This window comes from Hyperoodon ampullatus (assembly GCF_949752795.1).
Source record: "Hyperoodon ampullatus genome assembly, chromosome: 14".
Classification (NCBI taxonomy): domain Eukaryota; kingdom Metazoa; phylum Chordata; class Mammalia; order Artiodactyla; family Ziphiidae; genus Hyperoodon; species Hyperoodon ampullatus.
In genome coordinates this window covers 83848487-83868397 of record NC_136927.1, presented here as the reverse complement: position 1 = coordinate 83868397, position 19911 = coordinate 83848487, and the positions used below count along the sequence as shown (strand labels likewise).

General features: G+C 47.3%; 1 pseudogene across 1 annotated transcript in view; it reads left to right on the top strand.

The window, feature by feature from the left end:
- Positions 1-19907, top strand: part of LOC307063356 (serine/threonine-protein phosphatase 4 regulatory subunit 1-like) — a 62350-nt pseudogene extending 42443 nt beyond the window's left edge. The window contains exons 7-20 of the transcript in view: positions 392-499; positions 1542-1607; positions 3169-3311; positions 3851-4035; positions 5151-5602; positions 7587-7779; positions 10454-10551; positions 11422-11607; positions 11867-12028; positions 13225-13326; positions 15487-15606; positions 16747-16881; positions 18525-18666; positions 19488-19907. The product of the transcript in view is annotated as a serine/threonine-protein phosphatase 4 regulatory subunit 1-like (transcript). The remainder of the gene's footprint in view (positions 1-391; positions 500-1541; positions 1608-3168; positions 3312-3850; positions 4036-5150; positions 5603-7586; positions 7780-10453; positions 10552-11421; positions 11608-11866; positions 12029-13224; positions 13327-15486; positions 15607-16746; positions 16882-18524; positions 18667-19487) is intronic.
- Positions 19908-19911: the final 4 nt, after the last annotated feature.

The window sequence follows — 19911 nt, the reverse complement described above, 5'->3', positions numbered from 1 at the left end:
TACTCTTTGGTTTTGGTAACATGACTTAACCTCTTTGAGCGTTAGTTTCCTTATCTGGAAAAATGAAGATAAGTGATACTCATGTCATAGGGTTTGAGGAACATGAAAGAGGTAATGCACATAAATTGTTCATTCACGTGTTGGGCACATGGTAGGCACCTGGCAAATGGTAACTCTTCAGCTTTAGACAAACCATATCTGAGTAAAACTTGAAAACTATTGGCCTTCTATTGATATAACTTGACAAAATGCAAAAGAAGGTGTTCTCTGTTTTGACCTCTTGGGTATTTTGGGAATATTTTTGATACTAGCTTTCGGAATCCAGTTAGTGATACGTGGGACATTTATGCTTTGGTATTCCAAGTGACCCAAGTTTTCTTGTTATTTGTAGATAATCTGCAAGCTGGCGTCAGTGCTGAGCAAAAGCACAGTTGAATGCCTGCTGCTCCCTCGATTCTGTGAGCTGTGTGCTGATGGGAAGCTCTTTTAAGTTCAGAAGGTGGGAATGTACAGTTTCAAAACTTGAAAAATTCAAAAGGTTAAAAAAGATTCGGGCTTCCCTGGTGGCGCAGTTGTTGGGAGTCCCCCTGCTGGTGCGGGGGACGCGGGTTCATGCCCCGGTCCGGGAGGATCCCACATGCTGCGGAGCAGCTGGGCCTGTGAGCCATGGCCGCTGAGCCTGTGCATCCAGAGCCTGTGCTCCGCAACGGGAGAGGCCACAGCAGTGAGAGGCCCGTGTACCGCAAAAAAAAAAAAAAAAAAAAAAAAAAAAGATTCAAAATTGATTCCTTTAAAGTGCCTGGACTTCCTCAGTAGACACAGTCTGGATGAAAAATGTGGCCAGTGTGAACTGTGTAAGGAAAACAGTGAACACTGTTGCCAGTTTTCCCTGCCATCCGGGCATCTGTGGAGACGTAGGGTTAGGCTCCGTGAGGGTAACCCTCTCGGGCACAGGAGGAAGAGACGTTGCTGGCTTGTGCTTCAATGCTGGGGCCCAGGCGTGCAAGGCCTTTTCATCACTGGGGCTGACTGGCTCCAGGACCCTCGCATGTTTGCTGTACCTTCCAACTGCACCCCCTGCACTGCCCTCCCCGTTTATCGTTTGTCACTCTGTTGTCATATTCTTCCTTCTGAAGACCATTGCCAGCCCCTCCCTGAGCAGCCTCACCGTCCACCTTGCTGTGCAGCTGCCCATCTTCCCTGTGGTCTCCCCTCGTGACGCAGAGGCAAGGAGCTGGGTCTCATTTACCTCACAGAGGACATTAAGGGTCTCTTTTGCTCTAGTGCTAACCAAAAGCATTATGTATTGAGATGATTAGGAGCCACAGTGTCCTAGCGTGTGGTGCTCTATTGTAAATCTTCTGTTTCCAGTGCAGTGGAGGCACCCGGGTGGTGCTGTGTGGGCATCGGGCTCAGTAAGTGCTTGTTAGCTGCCCGACCAGAGGAGTCGTTGCTCTCAAGGCTCCTGCTTGTTAGTTTTCATGATTTGTTAAGACAAAAAGAAATCGGAGGATGATGAGTATGCCTTTTGCCTTTTTAAGGTATGTGCCACAAATTTTGGTGATATTTGTCATGCTGTCAGACAAGAAGCCACTGAGGAATTTTTGGTATGTGACGTTTTGCCAGCTGTACTTGCTGATGCAGTTCTTAGGGCACTTTTGAAATTAGTGGTGAAGTTTTGTACTTATGAGTCTGTTACTTTGGAATGGCAGCTCAGTTTTGCATCCATCAGTTTCAGGTTTCTTGGCTCCCGAAGTAACATTTCTTATAAGCCTCAGGCAGCTGGTGTGTGGGATGCTGCGGGAGCAGCCCTGCCCTCTTCCCTGGGGACTTCTGCTGTCGCTTCCTCGCCGCTCGCTTTCCCCCTGGGCTCTTCTCACTGTCTAAGCCACCCTCTGTCCCTTCTCGACTGCTCTTTCTAGAACACTGCTCCACCACCTCCTCGCTCCTGGGTTTCAGAACCTGTGGGATTTTTTTCTTGGTTTACAGATTAAAATCCAGACCCTTGTTGACCCCTCAGTTCCCTTCACAAGTACCTTTCCTGCCTCACCTCCAGTCGCCTCCTTCGGGTCTGAACGCCGCCCTAACCTTCGGTCGTGCATCTGAACTGCAGGGAGGGCGGAAGGGGGCACGGCCGGGGTCTGTATTTTTGCTGACGTCCCTGGTGGTTCTCGGCACAGCAGTCTGGAGAACGACGTCACCAGGCAGCTGGGGGCTCTTCAGGGCCTCGCAGCTCTCTGCTCTCGTGCACCTCCCTGCCCTGCTCATTACTGCCCGTCTCCTTCCAGAGGCTTCCCTGCCTGGCGGGAGGACCCTGCTCACACTTCACACCCAGCTTGCGTGTGCATTTGTCTCTGTCAAGTTCCTTCCCTGTCTGGACTCACCTACCCGCTGGGTCAGAGAGACTTAATCTCTCCCTTTTCAGCATTCCATGACGTTCTGTTCAGAGTACTTGCATGTCCCCCACCGCACCTCATTGCGGCGTTGCTGACGGGCACTTCACTCCATCACGTTCATCTTTGCTTCTCCACTGCCCACCCAGTACCAGGCCCCCAGAGAACTGTGCTAAGTAAGCACTTGCCACTTTTACATGACAGGGCGTACTACCTGTGTGGCTGGAATACAACTAGTTTAACTGAAGCGCCGCACATTTACAGTCACACCGAGGAGGGCCGATGTGAACTTGTGAATGGACTCACAACCGTGTATATCCAGGGTGATGACAATCCATTGCATTCCACTGCACACAGTTTGCGTTCGTTCCGTGGACTGGAACTGTTTGCGGTACTATCAGGTTTTAACAGTATGCCTTCTTTCACTAAAGTACCCCAGCCAAAGACTGTGGCACTTGGGTGGGGCACTAGTTGGGGAATCCACAATTTCAAAGTCATTCACAATTCTTCTCTACAGTTCACAGACGCATGTCAGTCATTCAGCCTTTGGGGAGGTTTTCTGTATTATCTTGTTGAATTTAATGCAGTCATTTACTAGGATTAAGAGGTAAAGGAAGTTACTTATCCTAATTTCTGTTTGTTTAGACGATCCCTTTTGGACTCATAGCTTTTGTGTCATTAACTTATGGCTCTGCCTTAACTACGTCATTGAAACAGGTCTACCCTTTCTTTGGGTGACCGAGTCTGAGTGGCATGGTTTTGTTTGCTTTGGTAGTTCCCGAAGTTTTTGGAGCTCTGCTCAGACAACGCGTGGGCGATGAGGAAAGCCTGTGCGGAGTGCTTCATGGCCGTGTCCCACAGCACGTCCCCCGAGGGCCGGCGCTCTTGATCACACTGATCAGCGACCCCTGTCGATGGGTGAGTGCGGCCACTCGCAGGCCTCGGTGTGGCTTTGGACTTGGCACTGTGTACTGTGTCTTTTCAGTAACGGGTTGGCGTATTTAGACTTTGTGAGGATTATTAGGGCACCTAAAATCTCAGAAGTCTGGTGTGCAGTAAGAAAGTGGCACACACCTCAGCATTCATAGCAAACGAATATCACAGAAATGAGAAACGAGAAGGAGAAAGCTGTAACTGTATTGTTACCTTTTCTGTTATGATCATAAACATGCCCGTAATGATGAATAAGGTTTGTTCAGACGCTTGACAAAGTCTGGAATTATTTGAGGTAGAATTAATATTCTGGAAGCATACAAACTACATGGTGGCACTAAATTTTTCCTGATTTTCTGTTGAAAAATAGTTTATTTGGAACTCAGCGACTGCCTTAGAAAGCAATACATCTGCTTAGACATAATGTGGCGGACAGTAAATTGTCTGGTGATCAGCCATCTGTTCAGCCTGGGATCAGACCTGGCCGACACCGCGTCCACCGCGCCCCTCGTCTCTGGTTTCAGGTGCGCCACGCTGCCTTCCAGTCCCTGGGCCCCTTCATCTTCACCTTTGCCAACCCCTCCAGGGCTGGCCTTTATATTCGAGAAGATGGCACACTGAGCATCCGACCACCGGCTCCGGATTTGGACTCGGATTTCACCTCCGGGTCACCGGGTGCAGGCAGCCATGGTAACATGTCCTCAGCCTGGTAAGTTTTGGCTGGGATAATTATCAGGATCCCGGCTTCACCTCAAGCATCCACCTAAAATTCTAGCAATTATCTTGTCTGGAGTTTTAGTAACAGTGACCTTCTGGGCAAGATGGATTATTAGAGCTTTAATTATGTAAAGAAGCAAAAAGTAATTGCAATAATGATTTTGAAACATGACTACTGGGTTATAAATAATGAAGCTACTGTGTCTCTTAAATTTAGATAAAATATTCATTCAGAGTTGTGATTAAATAACCTATAAAGAAAATTTTGTCTTACTTTTTGATTAATGAAGTTCTTTGGATAATTTACACAGGGAAAATGTGACGTCTCCCCAATAGAATTTTGTGCCGTAGGATTTTTCATGCACATGAAGGTGACATTTCCTGACTCACCGTTAGTAAGCCCACACTGTTCTTCTAGTAAGTTCTAGTGATTGATCTAGAGTTCTGAGTTTGAGTTCTTTCCTGTTTCCTCAGAAGACGATGGGTACGTAGTAAGCAGGCCATTCGAGGTAGTTTACAAGCATCTCTCCATTGCGAATGTTCCTCCTCAGCAGTGTGGGAGGAGGTGATTCACGTCTCGGATGGCACGGATGCTTCGTAAGATGGGTACATCCTTCTCTCCATCTTTCTCCACCAAAATTCATTGAGTTCTTGCTGAAGGTCAGGCCTGTGTGCCACATCTTCCTCCTCAAGACTTTCCAAGTGGTTCACAAATAGCCAGTTCTTAGCGGCTCTAGCACCTTTTATTTTCTAATGCCTCCACCCCCTGGTGGAGGTACTGATGGGCAGTTAGTGCATGGAATCTCGCCACGGAAGGGGTGCCCGCATAAGCCGGGGCTAATGCCCCACTTGACTGTGATGGAGGGATTGGGTGAACCTTCCTGTGGCATTTTCAGTGCTTGTAATACTCCCAGTGGGGCAGAGGGCACTGATTGGACCTCTTATCCTCTGTGAGGTTATTAACTTCTGGCACCGGAAGACATGGGAGGTCGGATAGCCAGGTAGAGAGGAGGACCGGGCTCGCGAGGATGGGGATCTGATGTTTTCCCATTTTACTTCCAGTCTATTACACGGTGCTAAAAATTTGCTTCCCTCAATTTAAACTAGTTCAACAAAGCCGGGCCACACAGAGCCAGCTCTACCCATGGTAGGCACATCCACGGACACCAGCAATTTCCTGTGTGTCCGTAGCTCCTCCAGTGGCCTGATGGAGAGCCCAACGGAAGACTCTGTCTTGGCTGGAGCCGAGTTGACCAGGCTTTCCCCCGAGGCCACGAAGCTCCCCAGTGTTTACGACCTGCCCGTCAACAGCCATCCTGGACCAGACTCCTGGGCCCACACGGGGAGTCCTGAGGACGTTTTCAGTAATTTCCTTTATTGGCGAACTCCTCTCCCTGACATAAGCAAGGACTTAGAGCTGCTCCTGAGCGAGGCTGGCCCGCAGGAGGAAGGTGGCAGCACACCTGAGGCCGTGCATAGGAGCTTTGTGGCTAGGAGCGAGATTCAGAGAGTCCTGGATGGTTTGCAGGAGCATATGATGAACGATCCAGATGTGCAAGGTAACTGTTGCCCATGGTAATGAAAGAGAAAACGGGATCTTTCTGGATTGTGTGTCACCCGGGCCCATGTGGCTGTCCACGTGTGCGTACTTCCCTCGATCGACCCTGCGCACCCACCACGGGGGCGCCTGGCCCAGTCTCCCCACAGCCCTCACACCGGGGATCCTGCTGTTGCAGGTCTCTGCAAGGGTTTTGCCTCCTTGCTTTTCAGCCGTGTGACCTGGTTCTCAGATTAAAGCGGCTAGTTCTCGGGCGTGTCTGGAGCGGTGGAAGTTTTATTAGCTCCTTGGACACGGTTCTGTCTCTCGCCGTGTGACAGTGCCCTTTCTAGTTATGGACAGCCAAGGATGGTGCTCCTTTTGGAGCCTGTTAACTTGCCTAAACCTTAAGGTTTTTGCCTTGTACAGCTAGGAAAAGCACAACTTCTTCTTTGGGGTCTTTTTCATTTTGTGACTAGTGTTCCCACTGAGTGCCTGATCTGGGAGCCAGGTCTTGCAGTCCATATCCATCACCATGCCTCTTCTTTCTCTAAACAGGGCTATATTTGTATTCTTCCTTGAGTTGGGGAAATTGGAAAAAAAACAACACTTGCTGCTGTTACCGGGCAAAGATTTGTGAAGCTTTCGGGAAAGGAAATGTGAAAATCCAGTTAGCCCTGTGATTATTCTTTGTCTTTAAATTTGTAAAGGAAATTAAGTCAGTGTTTGCTGAAGGAATGAGCACATGTAACATATCGCTTCTAATTGTTATAGACAAAGGTCTGTTTTTGGAAAACACATTTCTAAAGCTGCATTATTCAGTGCTTGGACCCGGGCTGGGTGCCGGGGCAGTAATGCCCAACATGTGAAGCCCTTAGGGTCTGGTTGAGGGGATTATGGAAACAACCACCCAGCATAGGGAGTGGCACAGGCTGGGGCAGGGGTGGGCGCACAGGGCAGGAAGCCGGTCCCTCCTGGGGGCGGAGGAAGCATCTGGGAGAAGACCTCTCAGAGCGGCTGACATTTGACGCGGGCTTTAGGCAACGGCCAGGACCCCATCATCTTGAGAAGTCGAGGGTTGAGTTTCAGAGGTTTCTTCCAGTTTCCTGAAATCGTTGTTTGTAAAATCTTGTGTGCATATGCAGACTTAATTTCTTTGTAAGGAAGGACCCGCAGCTTTCATCAGCACTCAAAGGGATCTGGGACCCCAAAAGATTGAGAAATAAACTACCCGTTGGGTATTTGTGAACTGGCCATGGCTGAAAATGTCACTCAGACCCCTGGGAAGGGCCTCGGGTGCACTGAGGAGGTGGCACCTTGCCCTGGGCCCAGTGGGGAGCCCTCGCAAGCTCTAAACATTTTAAGGACTCTTGTTGAATTGAACTAGTAGAAAACAGGATGCAGGCAGTATTGTGTGTGTGTTTGTGTTTGGAGGCTGGAGACATGGAAACATCGGTTTGTTTTACAGAAAGACATGTGAACGATGTCGTCTTCACTGTTAGGAGAGTCTCGAATAGCCGTGCTATGGACAGAAAGAACGGATAGTGCTCAGGGCTGGGTGAACGCGGTCTTTACTCGTCGGTGTGGATGGGGATGGATTGATCCCAGCACGCACGTGCGTGTATGTGCGTGTGGCAGAGCATCGGCCGCCCTGGTTTATAAATGGGGGATGGGACCCCCCCCCCCACCATGTCGCTAGGCCTCCCAGACAGCAGCGTTCAGGAACATCGTGTTGTCTTTCTGTGAAAGATGATGGACTTGAACTCTGATTTTCCTGACTGAGGCTTTTCGAGTTCAGGTTTGATGCTCTGTGTGTGGCTGGCGTTTAGTTGGAATCAAGTTAATGGCCGTAAACATCAGCACCTGGGTGAGAGCTCGCGCCCGGCGACCGACGTCCGGGAGGGGAGGGCTTGTGCGATGCGTCCACGTCCAGCCCGTCTTGTTGGGAGTGAATCCCCACAAACCAAATAAAGTTATTAAAACTCTTGGAACTTCTCTTCCTGCAGCTCAAGTTCAGGTATTGTCAGCTGCACTGATGGCTGCACAGCTCGACTCTGTGACTGAGCCCGAGCGCCCGCCGACAGAAGGGCTCAAGGAGGTGTCCATTTCAGACCCCAGCCCAGCCTCTGGCCGTCGGGCGGCCCCGTCGGCTTCACCCCCGCACAATGAGCTCGCCGCGCCAGGATGTTGCAAAGCACGGTGAGTCTTTGCCCTCTCCCTCAGCCACCGAGGAAGTGACAGAAATCACGAAGCTGCGTTTTCTTTTATTAATATATCCTGGCAGAATTGATAAATGGCACATTTAATTTTATTCTTAAGGTCATGTTTCGGATAACTAGACAGCGAATCAATCAGGTGATTGATAACCCCGACTCTCCTCCACAAAACAAACGTGGGGAGACCAAAACACCTTCCCTCTTCTCCAAAGACAGCCTGGTTCTTCGTGGGGATTAACCGTCTGAATGCTCTAGTTCACTGCTAAACCTACGCTTACATCTTTCAGTAGCAAGGGGAGGTGAATTCATGCAACTCCTAGAATGTAAAGTTGACGGTGACCTTTGAGATTGCGCATTACCTCCAGCCCGTCCTGTGGGCCTCCTTTAACCCGTGCTTGCTCAGGAGTGGTGCTGGATGCCGTTTCTAGGAGGGGAGCTTTTGAGAAGACAAGTAGCTCACTACTTTTTCTCCTTTAGTCTGGAACCAACCCCCGTGAGGCTGGGACTCCGTGTTTGGGGTGAGAAGGAAGCCTGGCACTTATTTCTCACCTTGAGTTTCTCTAGCTTTCCAGCTCGCTCGTGGTAGGAGGCTCTGATGCCTTCCTAATTCCTACTAAACTTGCACATGGACCCCTTTGAGCTGGGGTCCTTCACAGGTAGTGGTGAGACTAGCGAATTAAAATTCGCTAGCAAGGGGTCTGTGCTCATAAAGTCATGATGTGCGGGCACCCTCTCATTCTCATGTGCCACGATGGAGAATCTCTTCAAACTTGTGGTCTCCAGGGTCAGAATACCAATTGTTTCTCCATTCACACAGTTTACATTCTGATGTCCGTGATTAAACTAACTTATCACCTCCTTTTACCCCTTGGTCTGCTCCAGTGAAGCTAAACAAAAGACGAATTAAAAAAGCCTGAATATAAAATGTTCAAGGGTTATTAAGGTTGCCTTTGATTAGTAGGGAATGAGATGATATCCTGTTTTGCTGATTTGCTTCAAAAAATAGGCAAGAAAGCTCACGTTGTTACCTTTGTTACCTGGAGTATAAAAACCACCCGTGTTAAGTGGGAAGGTGTGGTCACGTTTACCTTGGTGGGAGATGTGATGGTATTCGGGCTTCTTTGTCATATACAGAAGTGAAAAAGGAAAAGAGAGAACAGATTCCTCCAAGTCGGCTGTCTTGAGTGAAGGACCTTAAAAGGGCCTGTATAATTGGGCTTTTGGTTTATGGCGGGGGATGTCAGGGCTCTTGAATTTGACTCTTAGGTTCCTAAGGGATCAGTCAGGATGCTTCTAGTTGCAAAAGAAGGAAAAAGTAACAAAACAACTCAGAGCTTAAGCATTGAGGACAGAAGAGGAGGTGAGGAGGCTGGTCGCCCTCGGCCCTTGCGTTGACCTTGGTCCAGCTCCCACTCTGCCATCTTCATGCACCAGCTTGGTCCCGAGGTGCCCAGGGGAAGGAGGGGCCTGTTTCTTCCCACTTGTCTCTTTTGACTGCCAGGTAGTTTTCTGGGGAAAGGCCTCCCAGTTCCTTCTGGGGTTGCCTTGACTTGGGGTGGTTTACTTAAACCTTAAGTAAACCTTGGTCCTGGAATAAGTGCTGTATGTAACTATGGCACTGAAGACTTTGGAATAAAATTAATTCCTAGAAGAAGAATAACGATTTATTATTTATTAATCTATATGAATTTATTAACTTGGAAAAATTGGAGTCTTAGGTTATCATACCAAAATATTTCTGTTTTATCATGTCCTCTGTTAAAATAAGCAGTACATTTCAGTGAAAACCTTGGGAATTGAAGGTTCTGGTAGTGTGCCTCAGAGCAAACGAAGCATCTATCGGTGTATTAATCGACTTTCCCGGATCATATATTGAGCTGATTTGTCAGAATCCATTAAGCTGGTAGACAGTATGACATTTCAAGTGCAAGTAGGAAAATCCATGTTATGGTTGAAGGAGAAGGTCAGGTCCATCTCAGTTAATGTTAATCAATGACCAGAGACCAATATGTCACCGCTGGATGGTCCTGCTCGTTTTAATTGTTAACCTAATGTAAAGGTTCATCAGCAAACATTAGAGGTATTTGTACATGTGAAAATTGAGAACAGTTTTCTAAGTAAATACCCTTTCATCAGCCATATCTTTTCACTCAGATTAAATGGGTCCCCCCACCCCCCCGCCTCTCCGTCCTCTGTCTGGGGTCCAGGGCGCTGTCCTCTCTCGTCCCTGAGAAATGCTGGACGTGCTCTTCAGCGTTTCTTGCAGACCTCGCCCTGCCTTCGGGAGTGGCCTCTGCTTTAGACATGCGACCGTTACCTAAGGGCATCAGCTAGCCACACCGGGGACCCTGGGGCCTAAAGAAGGGTAAATACAGACTTGAGTTGTTGGTACTCACCAGCAAGCACCTGTCTTTTGTAAGGGCCTCAAGCAGCCTTGAAACTAAAATGCACTTGAAATGACTGACCCATACGGTATCATATACAACTGTGCAAATGGATTCTTTCACATCTGGAGGGATACCATTGACTTCAGGGGAGCTCTGGTCTTGGTCTGCAGAAGTCATTTTTGGCCTTGAAAGAGGATTCTTTGAAGGGGGAGTGGTAGGACAGCTTCCTCCTTTGGACTACGTTGGTAATGTGCCTGATCAACTCTGCAGGGTCCAGGCGAACCTGGCGGTGGAACCAGTGACCATTTGGAGACCGACCAGAGAGGCATGGCTGCAGCCCACTTGAAGAGGATAAATCTAAATTACAGGTTCGTTCCTTGAAAAGAAAAGCAACTCAAAACTACGTTTTCTGGAAGTTAAATTTAAGAACGGCTGTTGGAACCAAATGTTTTTCTTCCATCAATATTAATGACATATCTTAGTTCATAATCTGTGTTGCTGATATTTCCTCTCTAACTTAAAAAAAGTAAATTCTCAAGTATTGTTTAAAGTCTTCTGAACAATCTCGAAGGTATTTTAATAAAGCAAATCAAATATGAGAAAAGAATTTGGCATGTATACATTCATATTTAGTGTCTGTTTATACAAGCCATTTAGCTCCTTTTTTGTCTGAAAAGTTTTCGACAGCTTCCTTTATTGAACTGTGTTTGGTTTTGTTCTGTCTTGTGGATTAGCTTCTAGTGCTATGGAAGTTCTCTTAAAGGTTTTTAATTATTGTATCCCCTTGTCCTTGCAGAGAAAAAGGTAAGTGGGTGATGTCTTATGAAGGCAGTGTCCCATCAGTTGGAAAAAGGTAGTAGTGAGCAGAATGTAGGGGCTCCGGCCGTAGGTGCTGGGGGCAGTTAAGAAGAAAAGAGGAGCTAGTTTGCATTCTCCAGAGCTGCGTGTACCAGACCAGCCAAACGCTGATGTTCTAGACTGTGCTCTGTGATATCCAGTATTGGACCAATTTAGAAAAGATGAGCGTGGCCACTGCTTTAACTTTAGACAAAGCTGACTCACTACACGCCGAACAAGAAGTTCGTGCACTCCAGAGCCCCGAGCTTTGGGAAGCCTCTTGTTCCTCTTATACTCCCGCTTTGCTGTTTTCACCTCCAAGTTCCAATGTCCTCGTCTTTCATGAGTGTTCTCCTTCTCTACTGCAAGCATGATGGTCCTCTTTCTCTCCTGTTTCCCAGGATATAATACCTCAGCCCCTGCTAGATCAGTATGTGTCCATGACCGACCCAGCTCGAGCCCAGACCGTCGATACCAACACAGCCAAACACTGTGCCTACAGCCTACCGGTGGTGGTGCTGACCCTGGGCAAGCAGAATTGGCACTGTCTGAAAGATATGTACGAGACGCTGGCTTCCGACGTGCAGGTAAAAGGAGCCTTTTCAGGGCAGGCACAGAATAGGATGGGTCATCTAATTAGGGAGCAAGGGAAGCTGCGGCAAGGCTGCTCACTGACCTGTATTTTATGTGGCCGCCATTGGCTTGTTTACTGGTCTCTGGTCAAATGAAGCTTTAAGTGGTCAACCCCTGGCAGTATCAGTTTGGCTCCACAAATGCCACTTACGCTCTTGATAACACTGAATTATGCTTGCCTTTTGTGGTCCGTATGTCTCTGCGCACCCCCAGTGGAAGGTCCGTCGGACCCTAGCCTTCTCCATCCACGAGCTGGCTGTGATCCTTGGGGAACAGTTAACGGCTGCCAACCTGCTGCCCATCTTCAATGGATTTTTAAAGGCCCTGGATGAAGTACGAATAGGAGTTCTGAAACACCTGTATGACTTTCTAAAGGTAGGAAGAAGGATGAAAACAAAAAACAAATCTCCCCTCTTCAATACAATTTTTATATCTTTATTTGGCTGTGTCGGGTCGTAGTTGCGGCACACGGGATCTTTCTTTGCGGCGTGTGGGCTCTTTGTTGCAGTGCCCGGGCTTCTCTAGTTGTGGCACGTGGGCTCCAAAGTGCGCGGGCTCAGTAGTTGCGGCGTTTGGGCTTAGTTGCCCTGCGCATGTGGGATCTTAGTTCCCCAACCAGGGATCGAATCCATGTACCCCTGTGCTTGAAGGTGGATTCTTAAACACTGGACCACCAGGGAAGTCCCAATACAATTTTTTAAAACCCTGGATATGTAAAGTATCAGTGGAAAAAAAACCAGAAACAACTGTCTGGGTTTCTTCAGTTGAAGCATATCATCCACAATCTTAAGGTGAGCGTTCTTTCAGTGATGGGTAAATATCTTTATCTTTCCTCCTAATCTTCCTGTCCCTTAGAGTTCTAATTGCATGGAGGATGGTAGACAGATGGCCCAGCACACTCTGAGAAGGGAGGAACCGGGCTCCCGGGTGGCGGTGGCTTGTGACTTGCCTGGGGTCACCTAAGGGAAGAGCCCAGCTGAAATCCAATCTCAGTTCTGCATGAAGGGCTCTTTCTTGCAAGATGTTGCTGCTTCCCGTCTTGCCTTCCCCCCGCCCACCCCCGCCCCAGAGGAACGATGAGCGTGAAACTAAGAGTTTAAACATGACCTAGAGAAACGAATTGCTCACGTCCACATGACCAGGAGCTGTCCTTGACGGAGTCTGGCGCATGCCGCATCGCTGGAGATTTTCCTGTCTGGTGCAGGAGCACACGAGCAGTGCCGCCTCCCCGGGAGGCAGCCGGGGCATTATCTTCCAAGCACACACACGCTTGGTTTTTTTTTCAGGCAGGAAACCGTGCAAGAAGGATGAGTAGGGGGCGTGCAGAAACACACAAGCACATCCACGAACCAGGGGAGAGAGTGTGGAAGCAGGCAGGGACGCGTTGGATGCCTGTTAACAGCAAAGCTAATTCACAGCCACACTGGGTAATGGAGTACAAGGCATCAGGGAAATGAACGGTTCTGGCCGGTGACCAATGTATAATAATCTGAAGTGTAATAAAACAGTCTCTTTGGGGACATTTTGAAGGATTATATATTTTTATTTATATATACATTTTAAAAAAATAGTTGCTTCCTGAAGACAAGAGGAGAGCATATCTTTTCTCAGCTTCCAGAATTTGTAGTGACCGATAGCAGCAGGCATTGGAGGTTTCGGTATGGACTGGCAGGGTACGTAAAGCCTGTTTGGGGTTGTGAGAAGGCCAGCTAGGTGGAATAGTTCTTCATGTCCCCACCTTATAATTGATTTCCAAAGTAGCAGTAGGAGTGTTCTTTTGGATAAAGAGATTATGTTTTTATTAAGGGATAAAATGAATTCCAAAGCTCTAAGTTACAAATACCACTGTCTCTGGGGAGACATTCATTTTCAGAGGCAGGCAGGGCGAGAGTCACTTTGGAATTAGAGTGTTGTGCTGTTCTGTAAGCCAATTTATCTGAACCAAATGAAAGATGAATCACCCACTCTTCAATATTTTCCTATTAATCGGAGCAGTTTTTGCCAAAGCTTTCTTGAACATTCTGAGTGTAGCCCTTTGTGTAAGGGCACAGCGCAGTTTATACACTTCAGCCTCTAAGGAAAATTATGTTACAGTGAGAGATATGAAAAGGTCTAACCCAGATGAAGCGATTATTTAATAAAAACGTCCCCCAAGGTGGCTCAGATCTGTACATCATTTTGTGTGTGAAGGCGTTATTTAATTCCCCATTTTGTGCCAGCAGGAGGAATGTTCAAGGTTTTAGTGATTCTAAAAGAGTGAAAGTGTCACTTTAAATAATTCTCCGTCCCGAGGTGTATAATGTGCTTCCCGCAGTATTGAGTGGATTTGTTTGTGGTGTTGTTGTTTGGGTTTTAGTTTTCACCTTGTCGAGATTTATTTCAGTATCTCTAGTTTTCATTTTTCTTGCTCTCAACTGGAAATCTCTCAAATAATTGTCTTCCCTGTAGAAATCCATCAGGCTTTTGCGGCTATTCAGGATATGATTTGGCCGATGCCAGGGGCAAACTAAAAGATTTTCTCTTTGCTGTGATCCTTAATCATTATGCTTAATTTGAGAGATTGAGGTTTCAGTCATTATGCCATGTTCCCGGCGTATATTCTCAGAGAACCGAGGAAAAACAGGCCCACGTTTTTTCCATGAAGGCATCGCGCCCTCTAGCGGCTGAGTGCAGGAACTCGGCGAGGTCCGTCTCGGGCCGGGCTGACCTGCTTCCCGGGGATGGGGATGGGGTCGGGGTCGGGGTCGGGGTCGGGGATGGGCATGGAACCGGGGACTGGGGACCCCGGGGTGGGGTTGGGGCCGGAGACCGGGGATGGAGTCGGGGCTGGGGACCGGCTGACTGGCTTCCCGGGACCGGGGACCAGCGACGGGGACGGTGTGGAGCCGGAGCCGGAGCCGGTGCCGGCTGCGATGACCTGCTTCCCGGGGCCGGGCCGGGCCGGGCCGGCTCGGCTCGGCTCGGCTCGCTTCGCCCGACGGCGTTATCCCCGAGCGCGGGCTATCTAACTAACATCTCTGCGATGGTTATTGAAGCCAAAGCCACTGATATGAATTCTGTGCTTCCATGCCCACGATATTGGTATCACTTTTCTAAAAACAGTGCTTTTTGATATGAAAGTATTCACCGGCACTCCTGGCTTTTGGTTCTAGCTTCCTTCCAATCTCTTTTTCATTTCCTTTCTTTGCCAGTGTGGAAATAATGCCATTTATTTTCATACCCTTCTCCCCTTCCCCGTTTAGAAAACAGTGAAAGCTTTGGTAGTAGGTTTTTCCCACCAGCCATCTTATGAATTTTTCCCTGGGGTTAAAGAGCTCGTGCTCCCGTTCTCCAGGTGGACCTTGTTGGGTTGAGAAAGGCTCGTGAACAGTGCGTGAACCGGCCAGCAAAAGCAGAAAATTTAATTTGCAGCTTCAGGAACACTGTGGAGACAGTGGAATCTCATTTGTTTTCCCTTGATCTGTTGATCTTTGGGAACTTCAGCGTCCTGGCTATTTTTATGTTATCTGATTTTTAAAGTTTTATGTGCTTTCGAACTGATAACCTAAAGTTGAAATATTAAATCCCTATTCATAAATTTCTCAGCCTCTATTTTACAAAGTTTAATTTATTTCCTTTCTGTTTGATTTGTGTGTGAGAGAGAGATGAAGAATTAAGATTTTTTCCCCCAATTTTCTTTGCGCGGCCATTTTCACTCAGCTTTCTGCTTCCGTTGATCTCCCAGCCTGGCTATTTTTATCTATAAAATGAGATGAGAATAAAGAGAGGTTGATAATGTGTTTTTCACCCCCCAAACAATTTCTTTCTTTCTTTTTTTTTTTTTTTAATTTCAGACAGCTGATGTTGATTTTGGAACTCTATAATCCCAATGATGTTTATGATATTTAGTGCATATTGCCTTAAAGTTGTGTGCAGATAAAGTTTCTGAAGTTCGGTGGATCTCCTTCAAGCTAGTAAGGAACCATGAACTTTTCTGTTTATGAGTTTTAGAAAAAGGAGTATTTATGTTTTTTCCATTTTAACTTCTTTATTTTTTCTGGGCTTAATTTCTCCATTTACCCATGAAAGCAGCTTTTAAGTTTTTTTTTTTTTTTTTTAAAGAAGATGTTGGGGGTAGGAGTTTATTATTTATTTATTTGTTTATTTTTGCTGTGTTGGGTCTTCGTTTCTGTGCGAGGGCTTTCTCTAGTTGTGGCAAGCGGGGGCCACTCTTCATCGCGGTGCGCGGGCCTCTCACTATCATGGCCTCTCTTGTTGCGGAGCACAGGCTCCAGACACGCAGGCTCAGTAGTTGTGGCTCACGGGCCTAGTCGCTCCGCGATCTTCCCAGACCAGGGCCCGAACCCGTGTCTCCTGCATCGGCGGCGGACTCTCAACCACTGCGCCACCAGGGAAGCCCAGCTTTTAAGTTTTGAAATTAGGAACTGTATTATAGTTTTATCAATATGTAAGATAGCTCTTTTGTTAAGCAGTATGCTTGAGTGATGAAAATTGTGGACAAATCACCTTATGTATGAAACTCTTTAAACAATGGCTTAGTGTTTCTTTTCAACAGAGATTGGGTTGACTCTCCAGCACAGTTTTGTAGAAAAGTAGTTAGTGAGCAAAAACTCCAGGAAAGAAAAGCCGATCCTGTTTTATGTGGGCTTGTACCAGCTGAATACTGAGGAAAAAAAATCTCATTTGAAAATATTTACTAAGGTACTCTGATGGTGCTAAAATTTTATAAAAATGACATGTTCTGAAAGGTAATGATTTAGTTGTTATGCAAGGGGACATTTTCTAAAATTTGGAATCTTAAGGTTAATAATGTATTTTTCTAATGCCAGTCCCTTTTTACATTTCATTTTATGAAGGGTTTTATGGGTGTGAGTGTGTGTGTGTGTGTGTGTGTATCACCATATATTTAAACATCTTTTTTCCTCTGTGTTCTAATGATCACTGTGACAAAAATGACTCTCTCCCGTGCTTATAAATTCGTTTTAAAGGTGGAAGGGTGCATCAAAATGTCCAGTTTCCGTGTAGAGTAGTATTCATAATCCAAGTAGATGGCAGCCAGCATTCTAAATTCGCTCTTCTAATATTTTTCACAGGTTGTAGCAATTCTGCAGAAGTTCTATTCCAACAGTGAAAGTGCGTTGGGGTTAAATTTCATCAATGAACTCATCCTAAGGTGCCGGCACTGTTCTAAGTGTGTCGGAAGGCAAGCGTTTGCTTTCATTTGTCAGGTTAGCAGGGCCTGGGGGGAGCATCTACCCTGCGCATATGTTTGCCGTGTGATATCAACACACAGCACCAGGCAAAGAATCTCAGCCCCAGAGGACTAGCCAGGAGAGAACAGAGGACTGAACCCCCTTATCTCCCAGGAGACTGTGACAACACAGTTTGGAGAAGGGACTTGCCCAGGGTTACCCAGCCCTTCTGTGCAGTCATCCTATGGATAGTGACTGAGCACCTGCTGTGTGCCAGGCCTGCCCTAGATGCTGGAGACGGAACAGGAACAACCTCCCGCTCTCCGGCACTTTCCGTCCAGGGAGGTGGGGGCCAGGCCCAGCCCGTGCTCCCGTCCTGTCCAGTGCAGGGCTGCCCACCGCAGTAGGGAAGGAGGAAGGTGGGATGAGGAGCACAGCAGCGGGGCGGCTCAGGGACCTTTCGTCTCTTTCAGGTGAAGGTCAGCCCCTCAGGTCGCCCTCTCTACGTAGCATCTTGGAAACGAGGGCGTGACTTATGTTTGGCTGGGGAGGATGGCTGACATTTTTTTTTTTTTTTTTTTTTTTTGCGGTACGCGGGCCTCTCACTGTTGTGGCCTCTCCCGTTGTGGAGCACAGGCTCCGGACACGCAGGCCCAGCGGCCATGGCTCACGGGCCCAGCCGCTCCGTGGCATGTGGGATCCTCCTGGACCGGGGCATGAACCCGCGTCCCCTGCATCGGCAGGCGTACTGTCAACCACTGCGCCACCAGGGAAGCCCCTGGCTGACATTTTTGATGGCCTCTGTGTGCCGGGCCTCTCATCCTACACCTGCTCCCAACAGTAAAGTCTGCCAGGCGTTGAGCTCGGGCACCCGTGTATCAGCCGCTGTTGTTACCCTGTAGTGGGAAGAGCTACAGGATGTAGAATCCACATTCCTGCAGTGGAATCTCCACCTTGCTGCTGCCTGTGGGTCTTGAGCCTTTGGGTATCACCACAACACTGGACTCACCTGCAAAACTAGGCTCAGTCTGATTTCCATGGCTGGCTATGAGAATGAAATGGGAGAATCCACACACGACTCTTTGTAAGTAGAGCAGCAGTAAATGCTGCTTGTTCACGGAGGGCCAGGCACTGCATTGGGGTCTGGGATTTGGCTGTCATGTGATAGGCGTGGCCCCTGTCCTCAAAGCCTGAGCTCTGGTGAGTAACAGGCGTGAAGGTTCCCAACCCTTGTTGGCGGGCGCTACGCTAGCCTTTGCAAAAATGATCTGCCATCCCCATTGCTACTCCATGGTACAGGTGAGGAAACCGAGGCCCGGAAAGGTGAAGCCACTTACTCATGGCCACGAAGCTAGAAGTGACCAGGTTAGGTTTTGAACCTGGACCTGTCTGACTCCAAAGCCTTTGCCTTCCCCATCAAATATTACACCACTTGTACCCCAGTGCTTGGTAATGAATTATAAAAGTGTTGACTGTGTTTCTAACCAAGTTCGGTGGTTGAGATTTTAAAATTCAGACACACACACACACACACACACACACACACACACACACTCCTCAGACCAAAAGATCCTGAAATTACTTCTTTGGAATTACAGAAGTGTATGTTTTTAGAAAAACCGTGCTCATCACTATTGAAAAAGGTCCGTTTTTTGGCTCTGGCTTTCTCTTCATCACAGGCAGTGGTGAGCGAGGGGTGTATCCCTGTGGACCAGTTTGTTGAACACTTACCCCCCAGCCTTTTAAGCCTTGCATCAGATCCTGTGCCAAACGTAAGGGTTTTGCTCACCAAAGCTCTAAGACAGACACTGTTGGAAAAGGGTATGTGGACCATTTTTCTGAGCTTACAGACTTGAAACTTCATCAGGCAGCAGCTAAATCTCCTCTTTAGGGAATTGTGGCAAATTGTGTGGTAGTGTACTTCAGATCTATTATATAAATTGATATGTTAATTTTTATGCATAAATTATGTTATTTATAAAATGACTAAGAATTAAGATAGCTCAGTTTTATATTTAATAAACATGCTGAAATGCAAAGTATTACATAGTCTTCTAGAAATGCGGGAAACTTTTATAAACTTTAAGTTATGACAGAGAAAGATTATGAAAGGTAGTCAATTTAAGCATTAACTATGGTTAGGTTTTAACGGTATTAATTTTGTAGTCAGTCGGAAAAAGTTTATACCCCAACCTAGTCAGTTATTTTAAAGCTGAACAGGACTTAATATAAGACTGTGTCCCTTGTATAGTTCACTTCTACACCACATATTCAGGAGAACATCTTATCTCCTGCCCTGCATATCCCTTTGTTGCCACTTCCCTCCCATCCTCCACCCCATCTGGCCAGCAACCTGCTCCCCCCTTCCTGTGTTCTATGTTGCCAATTCTTTTGTACTGGAGGGAAGAAAAGATAATATTAAAAGATTTTTAGTTATAGTTGAAAAAATATGCATGCCTATTCTTAGAAGTTTGTCTTTAAAATTTAGGAAATACTCTTTGATTCAAGCAATTTTATCATTTTAAAGGACTTATTCTATGAAAAATGGGTTGTGGTTAAAAAAAGACAACCCAAACCAGAGTATGTTTTTGAACACAGTTCACGGTACATGTAATTCAATTTCATGTTTTTTTCCTCTTTAGTGTGTTTTAGAAATGCCGGTAACCCTCATCTTGAAGTCGCTGAAGAGACTGTCTTAGCTTGGCAGTCCGACCGGGACCAAGATGTTTCCTTTTTTGCCACCCTAGAACCAAAGCGGCGGAATAGTATAGACGCTACCATGCTAGGAAACCAGAATCAACGAGTCTGTGATCGCTCACAGTCTGGTCATTTCATGTGTGGCATATGCTGCTCACCATACCTTGAAGGGGAACTGATTGTATCATACCTGCCCAGGGAGGACAGATTCTGAAACTCTGATGCTGTGCGTTCAGATGACCCCGTTCCCGTCTGCACTCACGGGAACTACTGCTGGGACGGGCAGGAGTCCCAGGTGGCTCGGCCTGTGCTGCGCTTCTGGGCCCCTGCCTGCCTGATCAGGAAATCTGTGAAAAGGCTGTAGAACCA